Source organism: Mesoplodon mirus (assembly GCF_964341445.2).
Source record: "Mesoplodon mirus genome assembly, chromosome: 12".
NCBI classification, from domain to species: Eukaryota; Metazoa; Chordata; class Mammalia; order Artiodactyla; family Ziphiidae; genus Mesoplodon; species Mesoplodon mirus.
This window is the reverse complement of record NC_138988.1, coordinates 85,812,475-85,827,150: the sequence shown is the minus strand read 5'-3', so window position 1 is coordinate 85,827,150 and position 14,676 is coordinate 85,812,475.

Sequence of the window (14,676 nt, the reverse complement as noted above, 5' to 3'; positions counted from 1 at the left end):
TGGGGAGTCCAAGCTACTATTTTTCTTTTCTTTTTTGGCTGTGTTGGGGCTTCATTGCTGTGTGTGGGCTTTCTCTAGTTGTGGTGAGCAGGGGCTACTCTTCGTTGTGGTGCTTGGGCCTCTCATTGTGGTGGCTTCTCTTGTTGTAGAGCACGGGCTCTAGGCACGTGGGCTTCAGTAGTTGTGGCACACGGTTTCAGTAGTTGTGGCCCACAGGCTTAGTTGCTCCGTGGCATATGGGTTCTTCTTAAACCAGGGATCAAGCCCGTGTCCCCTGCATTGGCAGGTGGGTTCTTAACTACTGCACCACCAGGGAAGTCCTCCAAGCTACTATTTTTCAAGCATTTATTATATGTCCTCCTCACAATTCTTTCAAGTAAGTTTTATTATATTCATTATGAGATAAGAAGAGAAAAGAAAAACCGATTTGTTCCATCTGCACTTTGGGAATTTAAGCATGGATAATCTAAGTCCATTATATAGAAGAAAGGGATGAAAATTTCACCTTCCTGTGTAAAAGATTTTTCCCTGAGTCATTTTCTGAAGGACTCTGAACCCTGCGATAAATCATCAACAACTTTAGAATTCAAATACATCTAACCCTGAATTATTATCCAAGTCAGAAAATGTGACTTGGTTTTGCAATTTAATTTTTAACTTCGTCTTAAAATGCTCAACTTGGAGCATTCTTCCATTCAACTTGCTTTGATTTGATAGAAATAGACGTAAGTTGTCTGTGTGGGAAAAATTCCAACTTTGCTTCATTTCTATAATTAATTTTCAAACACTTGAATACAGATAGAAATATTATCTTGACTTAGATTGTGATATCTACCTTTTAAATTTTTTATATGTTTTCCTTTTGAAAAGGGTTGGTTTTTAAATTGCTTTCTTTTAGTCACTAGAATTATTAGAAAGGATAGGGTGCACATTTCTCCTGTGGTAACTGTTGAAGTTATCCTCAGAGCTGTTTTCATAAGACTGTGAACAACTGTCATTAATAATTAGACACACAGGGACTTCCCTGGTGGCACAGTGGTTAAGAATGCACCTGCCAATTCAGGGGACACGGGTTCGAGCCCTGGTCCGGGAAGATCCCACATGCTGCAGAGCAACTAAGCCCATGCACCACAACTACTGAGACTGAGCTCTAGAGCCCATGAGCCACAACTACTGAGCCTGAGTGCCACAACTACTGAAGCCCGCGCACCTAGAGCCCGTGCCCCGCAACAAGAGAAGCCACTGCAATAAGACTGTGCACCGCAACAAAGAGTAACCCCTGCTCACTGCAGCTAGAGAAAGCCCACGTGCAGCAACGAAGACCAGATGCAGCCAAAAATAAATAGACAAATAAATTTATTAAAAAATAATAAGGTATAAAAAATAATTAGACACGACAGTTCGGTAAGATGTGGGCTCTGATTCTGGCTGATGTTTCAGAGGGCACCAGGGTACAGTCCTGTTGTAATCACAGAGAGCCTGCTGTTTCTAGTCTAGGAGGCTCCAGCAGAGGAAGCACCTCTCGTGTGCACACTCTGCCCCAGCCCTCATAATGTCTAGCAGTGATTCAGGGGCAGCTGTCGAGAAATCACATCGGATGAATGAATCCTGAAATGAAAGACTTGACTAAATGGTAACGGTCACCCTCTGGAGCTTGGCTGCTTTTTCACACACACTTGAAAGGTTGGAAACCATGAACCCAAATGATGTGTCATGTCTGCTCAGAATCTTAAGTCCACATCATGGTACTGGCAAATCCTTTTTTCTCCAAGTTCAAGTCAAACTCCTGTTTGCCTCACCATCGCTATAAACAAATGGGGTCAATCGGTCATCAAGCTCATATTGGAAGACCATCTCTATTATTCTGACTTTTATCAGCTGATCAGAATGGTATGTCTTTTGTTATCTACACACACATTCAAGTATGTGCTAGATTGCCATACTGCAAATACTCCTTGCTTTTTTCCTTAGATATTGCTTTCTTTTACTCTACTTTCTAGTTTCAATGCCCCTTCCTTCTGCAACTACAGTAACAGGAATGCCTAACTCAAACTGCAAAATCTTATGCTATTGAAGATAGCAGTCATAGGAAAGAAAAGACCAAAACACAGGAAATTCTATTACAATTAGGATAATAAATTAAAATTTGTGCTTTTGATGTTCCAAAAGAAAAAAAAGAAAAGAAAATGATTGCTTAATCACATAATCACTTTTCATTACTCTACAGAGATTAATGGCAATATACACCCATTTCTCCTCTGAACTCCAAGGTCAAAGCTTTGCAGGTGTGCCTCATTCTTCACTCCAGATCAGATTCTATTCCACAGTCCAGCCTGGGAACTGACCTTATGTTCTGGTTGTTAGACAATGGCAGTTGTTAAAGAAGCTTAAGGTAGTCTAGCGTTAGGTTTAATAAAAGCAAGTTTTAGACTAACTTCTACCACATGTGCAGACATTTATGAATCCTACTGCCTGGAGAAGTGGTCAAGCACACTGTGTCTGAGGGTGCCAAAGCCATCAACAACTACACCAGCGGCGAGTTGTTTTTAACCAGACTTGAATATCATAAACCAAAGACATTGTTAAGAGCCATCTTAGTTTTTAACATTAAAGTTCTAGTTAGTGTGTGTTTTTGCCAATCATTCATTGGTTGTGAATCACCCAGTCAACTAGTAAGTTGACACGGCAGGGGAAAAAAGGCAGTTTAATTTTTCTCTCAGCATTGACACCTTTCCTTATGAATAAAATAGGTCTTTTGCAGTTTTTTGTTTCCAAGGTTGTATAGTACTGTGTGCATGTGCTCTGATGTACCAGTTATGAAATGATATCCTCTATCCTTTACTTTTTGATTAGAGGCTTTAAATGTCATTTCATGCCATGTTTAAAGCTTTTCTTCAGTGTTTAAATACCATCTTCATAATGTTCTCAATCTTTGATGGTGCCTTGATTTAATCTGTTACCTAATATGCTAGTCCAACTCCTTCTCTATAAATTGTTTAGTATTTTTCCAACTTACTGAGGTTTTCAATCAGTCCTGGAGACACTGTGGCCTCAGCCCAGGTGCCATGTTTTCCAAGATCATTCTCCTCCCCCAGGTCAAATAGTTCTTGCTCAATCTAGGGGTGGTCCAGTCTAACAACAGTTGATTGTGGGTGGGTGGATATATGACCCAAAGTAGGCCAACATTATTCCTCATGGATTTAGATTAAGGGGGTCAGTCTCTCTCAAGTGGTTGAAACTGAAATCTACAAAATGTAGGTGCTGTATAGAGAATCATTTCAAAGTGCTCTTGGTAGAAGCCACAGTCAGCTACTAGGCTGTCTGGTTGACTTTGCTTCCTGAGTGGTTGATTCCAAGTATTAATACTATCTAATCAGGATGAACTTCAAGCAGCTCATTTACATGTATTCTTTTTTTCTACTTTTCATCCAATCAAAGATTGGGTTGCCCCAACACCTCATTTGACTACAGCAATTGTAAATAGGTCCCACTTTGTCCCAACTGCCATTTTCTTTACCTTGAAGTAGTGGAAGCCTGGATATATTATATCTGGGTCTTCCTTTAAGGATTTTGCTATCTCCATAGATGATTCTAAGAAAAATTGCTGTCTCTAAAAACGACTCTAAGAAAATTTTTACCAAAGCTCAGATTTGCAGGAGAGATGGCTTAGAGACAAGTAGATGTCCATCTACCTTATTAACCTTTTGAAACAAGTATACCCCAACATGGGCATTTCATCCAAGTGTATTGAGAAGTATTTTGCCAAAGATACCTTCAAGCACTTAGTAGGAGGTGCTTCCTACCTGGCTCCTTGTTACAGGTTCTGGACCATCCAGGGAGATCCGATTGTCTGTGAGCTTGCTCCTGCCCAGGGAATTGACTAAGCATGTTGTATCTGATGATATCAAGGCCATCATGAAGTACATCAGTTCTACGCAAATAAGCTGCTGTTAGGAGGATTTAAACAGCATAAGACAAAAGCTCTTTTCAGAGCCATCAACATTTTCATTTAATAGTTATCACAGGGTTTCCCTGGTGGCGCAGTGGTTGAGAGTCCGCCTGCCGTTCGTGCCCCAGTCCGGGAGGATCCCACATGCCGCGGAGCGGATGGGCTCATGAGTCATGGCTGCTGAGCCTGTGCATCCAGAGCCTGTGCTCCACAACGAGAGAGGCCACGACAGTGAGAGGCCCGCATACTGCAAAAAAAAAAAAAAAAAGTTATCACAATGAATTTATATTTCTAATATAAATATGTGTGTTACCTCTTTGTGAATTGTCCAGGGTCCTGTAAAGTTGACATTCTTTGTAAACTCGTATTCTTTCTATTTAAAATGTCTATTACCTTATCTGATATAAAATTAACTTATCTGGGTGGAAATATAATAAGGAATTTTTCCATTATATTTTTCATTGCTTTTCTATGTTGGAATGCTACTGATAATTTGTGCTGTAATATTGTATTTGGCCATCTTGCTGAATTCTATCATATGGTTGATAGATTTTTGAGGAACTGCCATACAATTTTCCATAGTGGCTGCATCAATTTATATACCCACCACCAGTGTAATAGGTTTCCCTTTTCTCCACATCTTTGCCTGCATTTGTAAATTTTTTGATGATAGACATTCTGACAGGTGTGAGGTGATATCTCATTTTGGTTTTGATTTACATTGCTTTGATAATTTCACGTGCCTGTTGGCCATCTGTATATCTTCCTTGGAAAAATGTCTGTTCAGGTCTTCTGCCCATTTTCTGATTTTTTTTTTATATTGAGTTGTATAAGCTGTAAATACACTTTGAAAATTAACTCTTTTTCAGTCTTATCATGTGCAAGTATTTTCTCCCATTCCTTAGGTTGTCTTTTCATTTTGTCCATGGTTTCCTTTGTTGTTCAAAAGCTTTTAAATTTAATTAGGCCCCATTTGTTTATTTTGCTTTTATCTCTTTTGCCTTAGGATAGAGATCCAAAATAATATTGCTATGATTTATGTCAAAGAGCATTCTGCCTATGTTCTCTTGTAGGAGTTTTATGGTCTTAGGTCTTACATTTAGGTCTTTAATTCATTTTGAGTTTATTTTTATATACAGTGTGAGGAAATGTTCTAATCTCATTCTTTTACATGTAGCTGTCCAGTTTTCTCAGCACCACTTGTTGAAGAGACTGCCTTTTCTCCATTGTATATTCTTGCCTCCTTTGTCATAAATTAATTGACCATAGGTGCGTGGCTTTATTTCTGGGTTCTCTATTCTGTTCCATTGATCTATGTGTCTGTTTTTGTGCCAGTACCATGCTGTTTTGATTACTATAGCTTTGTTGTATAGTCTGAAGACAGGGAGCATGATACCTCCAGTTTTGTTTTTTTAAATCAAGACTGCTTTGGCAATTTGGAGTCAATAATCCCCCACAAATATTATCAACTGATTTTTGACAAAGGAGCATAGGGAATGACATGGAGAGAGGATAATCTTTCCAACAAATGGTGCTGGAACAGTTGGATGTGCATATGCCAATAAAAGAACCTAGAGACATTCCTCACACTTTACACAAAAACTAACTAAAAATAGATCATAGGGCTTCCCTGGTGGAGCAGTGGTTGGGGGTCCGCCTGCCGATGCAGGGGACACGGGTTCATGCCCTGGTCTGGGAGGATCCCGCGTGCCGCAGAGCGGCTGGGCCTGTGGGCCGTGGCCGCTGAGCCTGCGTGTCCAGAGCCCGTGCTCTGCAATGGTAGAGGCCACAACAGTGAGAGGCCCGTGTAACGCAAAAAACAAAAAAAACAAACAACAACAACAAAAAATAGATCATAGACCTAAATGTAATATATAACATTATCACACTTTTAAAGTAAAATAAAGGAGAAAATATGTATGGTTTGAGATTTCGCATACAGTTTTAGCTATAGTTTGAGATTTGGCACACAGTTTTAGCTATAATACCAAAAGCATGATCCTTGGGGAAAAAATTTGATAAGCTGAGGCTGGGCTAGATTTAGTGACTCATTTTCAAAGAACAGAGTGAGGAAAAGGAAGATAATAACTTTACAGGGGAGAAACTTGGCAAATATCACCTCAACCAGTTGATGAAGGTTGACATCACAATGATGTCATGTGAATATTATGTACTCTCTGATATCATGAAGTGAGAAGGGCACTTCACTTCCCTGGTATTATTTCAAAAAATCCATAACTTGTTTCCAATCGTAAGAAAAACAAACAAACCCAGATTGGGGAACATTCTACAAGGTACCTAGCTAGTACTCTTTAGTACTGCTAAGGTTCTGAAAAACAAGAAAGGCTAAAGAAATATGACAACTAAATGCAACGTGGCACTCTGGATTGGACCCTGGGACAGAAAGAAAATATTGATGAAAAAGTGGTAAAATCTAAATAAACTCTGGAGTTTAGTTAATATTAATGTATTAGTGTTAGTTTCTTATTTTTGACAAATGTACCACAATAGTGTAAAATGCTAAAGAGGGGGAAAACTGGGTGAGAAGTATATGGGAACTCTCTGTACTATCTTTGCAACTTTTCTGAAAATTAAAATTACTCCAAAATAAAAAATTGTATGCTAATTTAAGTCAGGATAAGGGTCACCTTGAGAGGCCTAGGGACTGGAATGGAGCCTGAAGGGTCTTATTAGATGGTAATAGTGGTTCTCTTCTTAATCTGGGAACTAATTATATGGGCCTGTCCTTTGTGAAAATTTAGCTTGTTGATATGTGTAACTTTCCTGTTATAAATGATCCTGCAATAAAATCATTTAAAATGAGATCATTGTTATTAACTGTCCCCTAAGTACTTTTAACTCTAAAATTCAGAATTATTTAGTACTAAATATTGAGTATTTTGAAACAAAAGTTTTTTTTTTTTTTTTTTTTTTTTTTTGCCACACCATGTGCCTTGCAGGATCTTAGTTCCCCACCCAGGGATTGAACCCGGGCCTCGGCAGTGAAAGCCTTGAATCCTAACCACTAGGCCACCAGGGAACTCTCAAAAGTTCTATCTGAAACATAACATTATTTTGAACATGTTACACATTCATGTGGTTTGAAATTCAAACCTATAAAAGAAGATAATAAAAAGCAAGCAAACAAAATTAAACAAATTAAAAAACTCTGCTTAGTGATGTTTTCCAATCCTTCATTTCCCTCTTGAAAAAAACCAGAGTAATGTTTCCTCGTATCCTTCCAGAGACAATTTTTTAACCTATTTTTTTCTTGTTAACAGAAAGGATGACAGGCTACCTCTTTTTAAATAAATTAGTATACATTTAAAAAAACTTTAATACTATTTCAAATAAATTTGGGAAACAGGAAAATTGCCCAAGATTCATCATCCTCACCCCTATCCCCAAATTTCAGTTATATGTATTTTCCTTGTTGTTTTTCTTACCCCTACTTATTTTTTCATTTGGTTGGAAATCACAGTGTAGATAAAATTTAAGGCAAGTACTTCAAGATGTTTCTTTTTCTGTTATATTACAAAACATTGAGAGCACCAGGGAATCTTGAAATATTCATTCAGTTATGTACCATTCAAAATGTTATTATCACACATCCATTTTGTATCAGGCTATTTGTTAAAAGCTGAAAAGAAAAAGATGATTACCACCCTCCAGGAGATTTCATTCAAATAGAACAAATAAAAGTGCAGAACTTTAAAATGAGACATGAAAAGGACCAAATAGGGTGATTGACTGCCTGGGAATATTTTAAAAGGCTTCCTAGGGGAAGGAGTATTGGCATAAGAGTTTTCCAGGTGGGAAAGCATGTACAATGGAGAATATATATAAAAGACTGATGGCTTGGGAATTGGGAATTCTATATTATGACTAGTGGAGAGTCTTAGGGTTTGATGCCTCCAAAGAATTAAGGTTTGCAGGTGCTTCTGGATAGGTGGGATGATTACGAGCAAAGAAAACACAAATCTAGGGAAAGGAGGAGTTAGTGGAAAGCCAATAACACGTGGGGAAGGGGAAAAGAGAGCTGTAATACCTGAGGGGAGAAATGGCAAAGCTGAAATCTAAGTATAAAGAAGGAGGAGGCTGGCAGATGCTATGAAATCCTTTTATGGGGCAATGGGGCAATGACCCTGGAATTGCTGAGCTAGCAGCAGTGACATATCCAGTGCCAAATCATGTGCTGGAAAACAAATCAAATAGAAGTGGACAAAAGCCCAGACCTAGAGGAGAGTTTTCAGTAGTAAAGCAGACAGGAGAACTCACTCAGCTTATGAGGGTACCGGGGTCCCTTCCAGGCACCAGGAACACTGGAGAACCAGGAGACCTGAACATGATGGATCCAGGTAGAGCATGTTCACCACACAGCATAGTCAGGCAACTGCCTACCAAAAGCAACCCCTTCCCACTGTTGCTGCTGTGTTTAGTTAGGGCTCTTGATGAGCTGATCAGCTGGGAAAATTGATTTTAGGAGAGAAATGGGCAACCTACAAGATAAGCAGGTGTTAACCTCAGGCTGCCTCTGTGCACACCACTCATGCACACTTGGAGTTCTGCACACTGTGGGGTGCAGAACCATTATGCACACCATAAAAGTTCTGCTTTCTTTGTGCTCTGTTGTGTTCTGAAAGCTTTTCGTTAATTATCCTATTAACCTTCACTGGAAGTCAAATGCCAGATAATAACCTTCTGTCTTGTAAGTGGAGCCATTTTAACTAAAGCAAGGCTTAAAGTTGGATTAAATTTTCTCCCAACTGTTTGCTATTTCTCTACAAGTTCTCTTAAAACACTGGTTACACACTAAGAAGGCTCTCAGCACCCTGCACAGTATCATAAACCAGTAACCTCCAGAAGGGTGTCAACTTATTCAAAATCATTGCTATCCTCAGTTTCTGAAAAGAACCATTTCAAATCTTCCAAATTTTCTTGATCATTAAGATCCAACCAGACTGCCAGGATTCTAAATCCAGTTATGTAATATTTTATTTGCCTCTGTTGCCTCATTATAAAATGAAGGTAAAAATCCTACCTACTTGTTGGATTGTTGTAAGAATTAACTGGCACATAATAAGCACTCCAAAAATGCTGGCTATTATACTATTATTTTTATCATTTTTCTTCTTATTCATGCTGGTTCTTTTACCTGGAACGTACTTACCATTTTCCTTTATCTAGTAATTCTCACTAAATTTTAGAGCTCAGCTCAACTGAACGATCACTTTCTCAGTGAGGTCTTCCTTGGCCACCCTCTTCTCCCTCCAATCTTTCTAATTCTTCTTCATTACATTCCCTTAGTTCTCACCCTAATTGTAATATGTGATTGATTTAGAATCCACTGTTTAACCTTCTGCCTGGAGTGCTCTTCCCCAAAGCCAATTCCTCTCTTTCCCTTCCCCTCTTTAGGACCAAAATGTCACCTTTTTAATGAGCGCTGCTTCCCTGTTTAAGTTTTTCTCCTTAGCATTTATCACTTGTATACAATATGCAGTTTATTTAATGTCTTCCTCCATTTCACATGGATAGGGACTGTGTGTCTGTCCCTGTCACTACTTTCGCCCAAGTAGGTTACATGGCAGGCATGTGACGTGTATTTTTGGAACTGGGTTATAAGCCCCCATTTAGGATGTTGACTTCTGTGGTGAGAACAATGGCATCACTTATCACTGTACCTCCAGCACCTAACCTCCAGTCACATAGAAGTGGCTCAAAGCATAGATAAATGAACAACAAAACAGGAGAATCCCATCTGGAGGCCAGGATACATCATGAGCAACCAATCGTTTTATGAACTAACATGGAGGGGTTCAACCTTAAGATTAAAGACTAATCTTGAGAAGAAACTATTGAATTACTGAACGAGTAAAATAACTCATAAAGATTGATAAAAATTGACTTTGAAGAAATATATGAATAATGATGATACCTGCATGAAAAGAAAGAGTTCCTCAATTTCATTGTACCTCACATGTAAATAATATTCTAGGCCACCAATCTGAACCTGTTTGACACATTTTGGTTCTTCCCTATACCTGTATGTGAGGCCAAAGACCCCTTTACATACAACTTCTGGATGGCAGCATCAATATACACCATACCCTGAAATGGCTAAACAGCTCATCCTCAGGATTGGTTCCAAGAACCTCAACAAAATTTATAGCTTCAGTTGCCAAAATGGCTGGAATTCTCAAGCCCCTGGGTGATAACAGAGTTGTAAGTATGGCTACTGTCCACTAATCTCAGTGATGTTCAGCCTCTCTGCTTTACTGAGACTATGTCTAGGGTACCCAATTTCTCTTCTGGTTCCCCAGGGGCCAGGGTTAGAGGGGGAGATGGGTCTGTAGGGCTGGACCATTGGGGATAATTCACCCTTAAAACTAGGGAGTGCTTTCTGGAACCAAAGAATCACATATAAACAGGGAGTGGGCACTCCCCTGGTTTAAGAAAAACAACAGGACATGACCACTCTGAAAGTGGTCGCAACACAAACTAAGGGAAGCCATTACATTCACCTGCTGGGGATGTCCATGCCTCTGCTCCCTTGGCCCAACTGAGTCATTTAAATGAATTATTCATCATATAAACTGATATCACTTGGTAAAGAGCTCAGGTCTTAAGAATCGTAGTGGCAGTCGGAGCAGCAAGGGGGGTTCCCGAGGAGAAACCATCCCCGCTTTAGTTGGGCAAACAGCTGGTTAGGTAGAACTAGTTCATTTCACAATAATAAAAAGGAAAAAAATTAGATTTTGTATAAATCTATTTCCAATATTTCTTACTCCTTCTTACTTGCATCACAACTTTATTTGGGGGAACAATCTCTTGCCCGTTGTGTGTAACCATATTGTGATAGTGAATCATGGTGCTCTGATCTTCTGGAAGCTGAAAGGGTCAGTTGAGACTGCTCATCAGCTTTCCAGGCTCTGTTAAAGCCAAGGAGTGAGGACTTTACCTAAATTCCACTAATTAAATTCTCTCCTGAGACCTTAACTATTGAGGAGAGGGACAGGAGAATGGAGAACTTAGGGTAAAGCATATATTTTAGCAATGGAGTGAGCTGCTGTAGCTCAGACCTTTTGAGGCTGCCTGTTTCTTGAGGTTTCGCTTCAGGTTTCTTGGAGCAGCCCCTCCTTCAATTTCTTTGAATAAATCCACTATAGCTTAAACAATCCAGCCTCATTGATGAAAACATTTCTTAAACATTCTCAATATGAAAAAAGGGAAATCAACATCATGGGGTATAGATGATGGGCACATTTTTCTTGAGATTTTCTCAAGGAAGTAAGAGTAAATTCCTAAAACTTTTTTAAAGAACTCAGAGCAAATATGTACTCTCTGAGGCAAGTTATAAAAATTAAAATATGACACTCGCTGAGAGGAAAAAGAAACTGATAGTATTAAAGAAAGATTTTAATTAACAAATAATGCTATGGCAAATTTTTAAAGCAAACCGGAAATAGTAAATATCAGAATGGTTACTGCTTAAAAATAGACAATTTGTATAGAGAAGTGGTTTTCAAACTCTTCTGATTGTGTACCACATAAAAGAATTTTGAAAACTTCAGGTACTCCCTTGAATATTTTTAACTTGACATCTAAAACTTTTCATCAAAAATAGAAATGACTTGCTTTGTAAATAAAAGAAAATATGAAACATAAAATGAGGAATGACTACAATTAGAATAAATATTTCATGACATGATTTGAGTTTAATAAAAAAGTTTTAACCATCTTATTGTATAGTTTATAGCAAATCTAGAAGAAATCACGTAACTTTTTTGTCTGAAGCTTTTATCGAATATATCTTGAAGCTTTGTACTTTAGGAAAAGATTCCAACTTCATTTGAAAGAACCAGTTCCCTAACCTGTCTTGCTTCAGTTGTTCTGAACTCAGAACATTTCAACTCTGGCCAGTCTCTAATAAGAGCACACACAGCAGACAAGGAAAGGCAGGAAAACCAAAAGCCAGATGAATATTAATCATTAATAGGTAATCCCCAAACCAATATTTGGAAACCATTTGTTTACATTCTAGGTATTGTTCCACAATAAAGTGTGGATGGCTTTTTTCTTTTTTAATGGAAAGAGGGATAGTGTGAACATAGGCATATTTTCAGGCAATTTTAGGAAATAAGTTGGAACGTATGGAAGTTGGGGAAGACCTTGGGAAATGTGTTCATGTGCTTTCAGCACTGAGAAGTCCATGAAGAAAGCAAAGTAAAAGAAAAGAAAAAAAGACACAAGGAAAGAAACTCTTAAGACCACTAGCTGAAAAGCAAATTATTCATAATGTTCAAGGCAACATTGGTTGAAAGTAATTTACACTTTATAACATTTTGGGGAAAGTATGGAATTCCAGGTTAAAGAGAGAATCCTGCACCACTGAGCCTAAATATATCTCTCCTACAAAAGTTAGCTGGCTAACCAGACTTCCTTATTATATTAGACACCGGAAAAGACTTGCAGGAAGTCAATACTGGCTAAGTTAATATTTTAATGTATTAAGGCTCCATAATGATAATATGGCATATGAAAAAAGAAATTCTCCACTATTATGGGATTCATCCAAGTACTCTTCCAAAATAATCTCCACTGAAATATTTTGAGAAGTGGGAGGGGGGTTCATGAAAAGAAATGTCAGTGGCTATGGCTAGGCTAAGGTAAGTGAGAGGTGTCCATGGTGCAAAATTAAGGAGATATTCACTCTCATGTGCCAATCTTGTGCTTGCACAAAATGAGCCTGAGGAAGAGTGCCTCCCTGGGCACCTGGCTTGCCTCACCCTACTGACCCTTGAATTATATCCAAGTAACAGTGACAATTATGATGCTCGATAGAATGCAGTTCTTGTATGCAAAGTACTTAATGCAACACTAATACATTAACTGCAACAAGTTAGAACAAAATTTCAGAGAACAGCAATGAAAACAAGGGACTGTACTTAGGTGAGATATTCGGATGTCTCAGTGAACCAGTTTCCTCATTGTATGTAAGGTAGGAGTCAACAATTGCTCTTTTACTCCACAGGTTATTAACTTAAGAAATAATGCATTTAGAAAACAATAAATTTGGGGTCACAACACAGTAAAATGTAATCTTTCCACACAAGAGGACTTAGAGTAGAAGTCTTCCTCTACGCTTTAAATTCTTTCATAATTAAATAAAAATAAATGAACTCAATATTCAAAACAAAATTTACAGGAAGAAAAACAAAGGGAAAAAGGAAGTAAGAATGACAAAAGGTAAAGCTAATATATTAAAAAATAAAAGACAAGATCTCTTAGAAATAAATAAATCATAGGTGGTCTAATGAAGAAGCAGAAAGAAAGCACACATGAATCATGTCAGAAGTACAAAAGAAGTTCAAACCTCAGCTACAGAAAAAATGAATATATTGTAAAAAGATAATTGATAAAACATAATAGATAATTATATTTTGCAAATATAATTTAAATTGTGTATAAAATGGATGATCTTCCAAGGTACCTTAAGTTGTCAAAACTGATGGAAGAAAATATAGAACCCCTTAACAGGCCCATACCATGAAGTAAATTAGAACCTTATCAAAGAACCTTCCTCAAAGTAGCTTTAAGCCTGCATAATTTTACAAACCAATGCTTTCAATCCTTCAGATAATAATAATAATGATAAAATTTATGTTCTAGTTAATTTTTTCAGAGTACTGGGGAATAAGGAAAGTTTCCCTTTCTTTTTTTGAAATCAGCATAAGCCCCATATCTAGATATGACACACATGCATACAGAGCCAGTGTCATATACCAATACAGCAGCCAAAGTCCTAAATAAACTATCAGTGAATCAAATCCTCTGGCTTATCGAAAGGATATGCAAAGAACAGTCTGCTCAACATTAAGAACTATATTAATATAACTCATAATATTTAACAGTCAAAAGAGAAAAAGCAGATCATCTCATTGTTCAATAGACGTCAATAAGCTATTCAAGAAAAGCGAACTAACTCACATTAATGTTAGAAATGAATGTTAGAAAAGAATTGTTAAATCAGAAACAACTCTTTAGGATGGGGGAGATGGTTAGAGATGCTTCCTGTCAACTCAGAATGCATCTATTCTGAAGCCATTAGGAAATGTGAATGGTAACTTTTTCAAACCATCAAATGGAGAAAGATAACTGAAGCGTCTCTGACACACAGATGTTATTTGTCAGGAATGGATCATAGCAGGTGCTCAGAAAGCCTAGAAGTGCTGAGCCATTATTCTTACCTTTACCACCGATGACAACCAATGCTTCCAGGGACTGGGTTTCTTAGGAAGCCCAAGCTCATTCATTTTGCTGTTTGGGAACTTAGACTTTAATCCAAAAGCTGACAACAGAGACTGTCCTGCTGCCTTCCTTCCTGCTCTGATGCTGGAGGGTCGGGCAAAGGAGGAGGAGAGAGACGATCAGGGAGCACGTGAAAGTAGAGACCACGCCTCCTTCCCAACTGTTCCATTTGTCAGACCTAAGCTGAAAAGAGAGGAGAAACTTTGAAGTGCATGAAACACTGAATTTAAGTGAGTGTTTTACTTTTTTTTTTTTTTTTTTTTTTGCAGTACGCTGGCCTCTCACTGTCGTGGCCTCTCCCGTTGCGGAGCACAGGCTCCGGATGCGCAGGGTCAGCCGCTATGGCTCATGGGCCCAGCCGCTCCGCGGCATGTGGGATCTTCACAGACCGGGGCACGAACCCGTGTCCCCTGCATCGG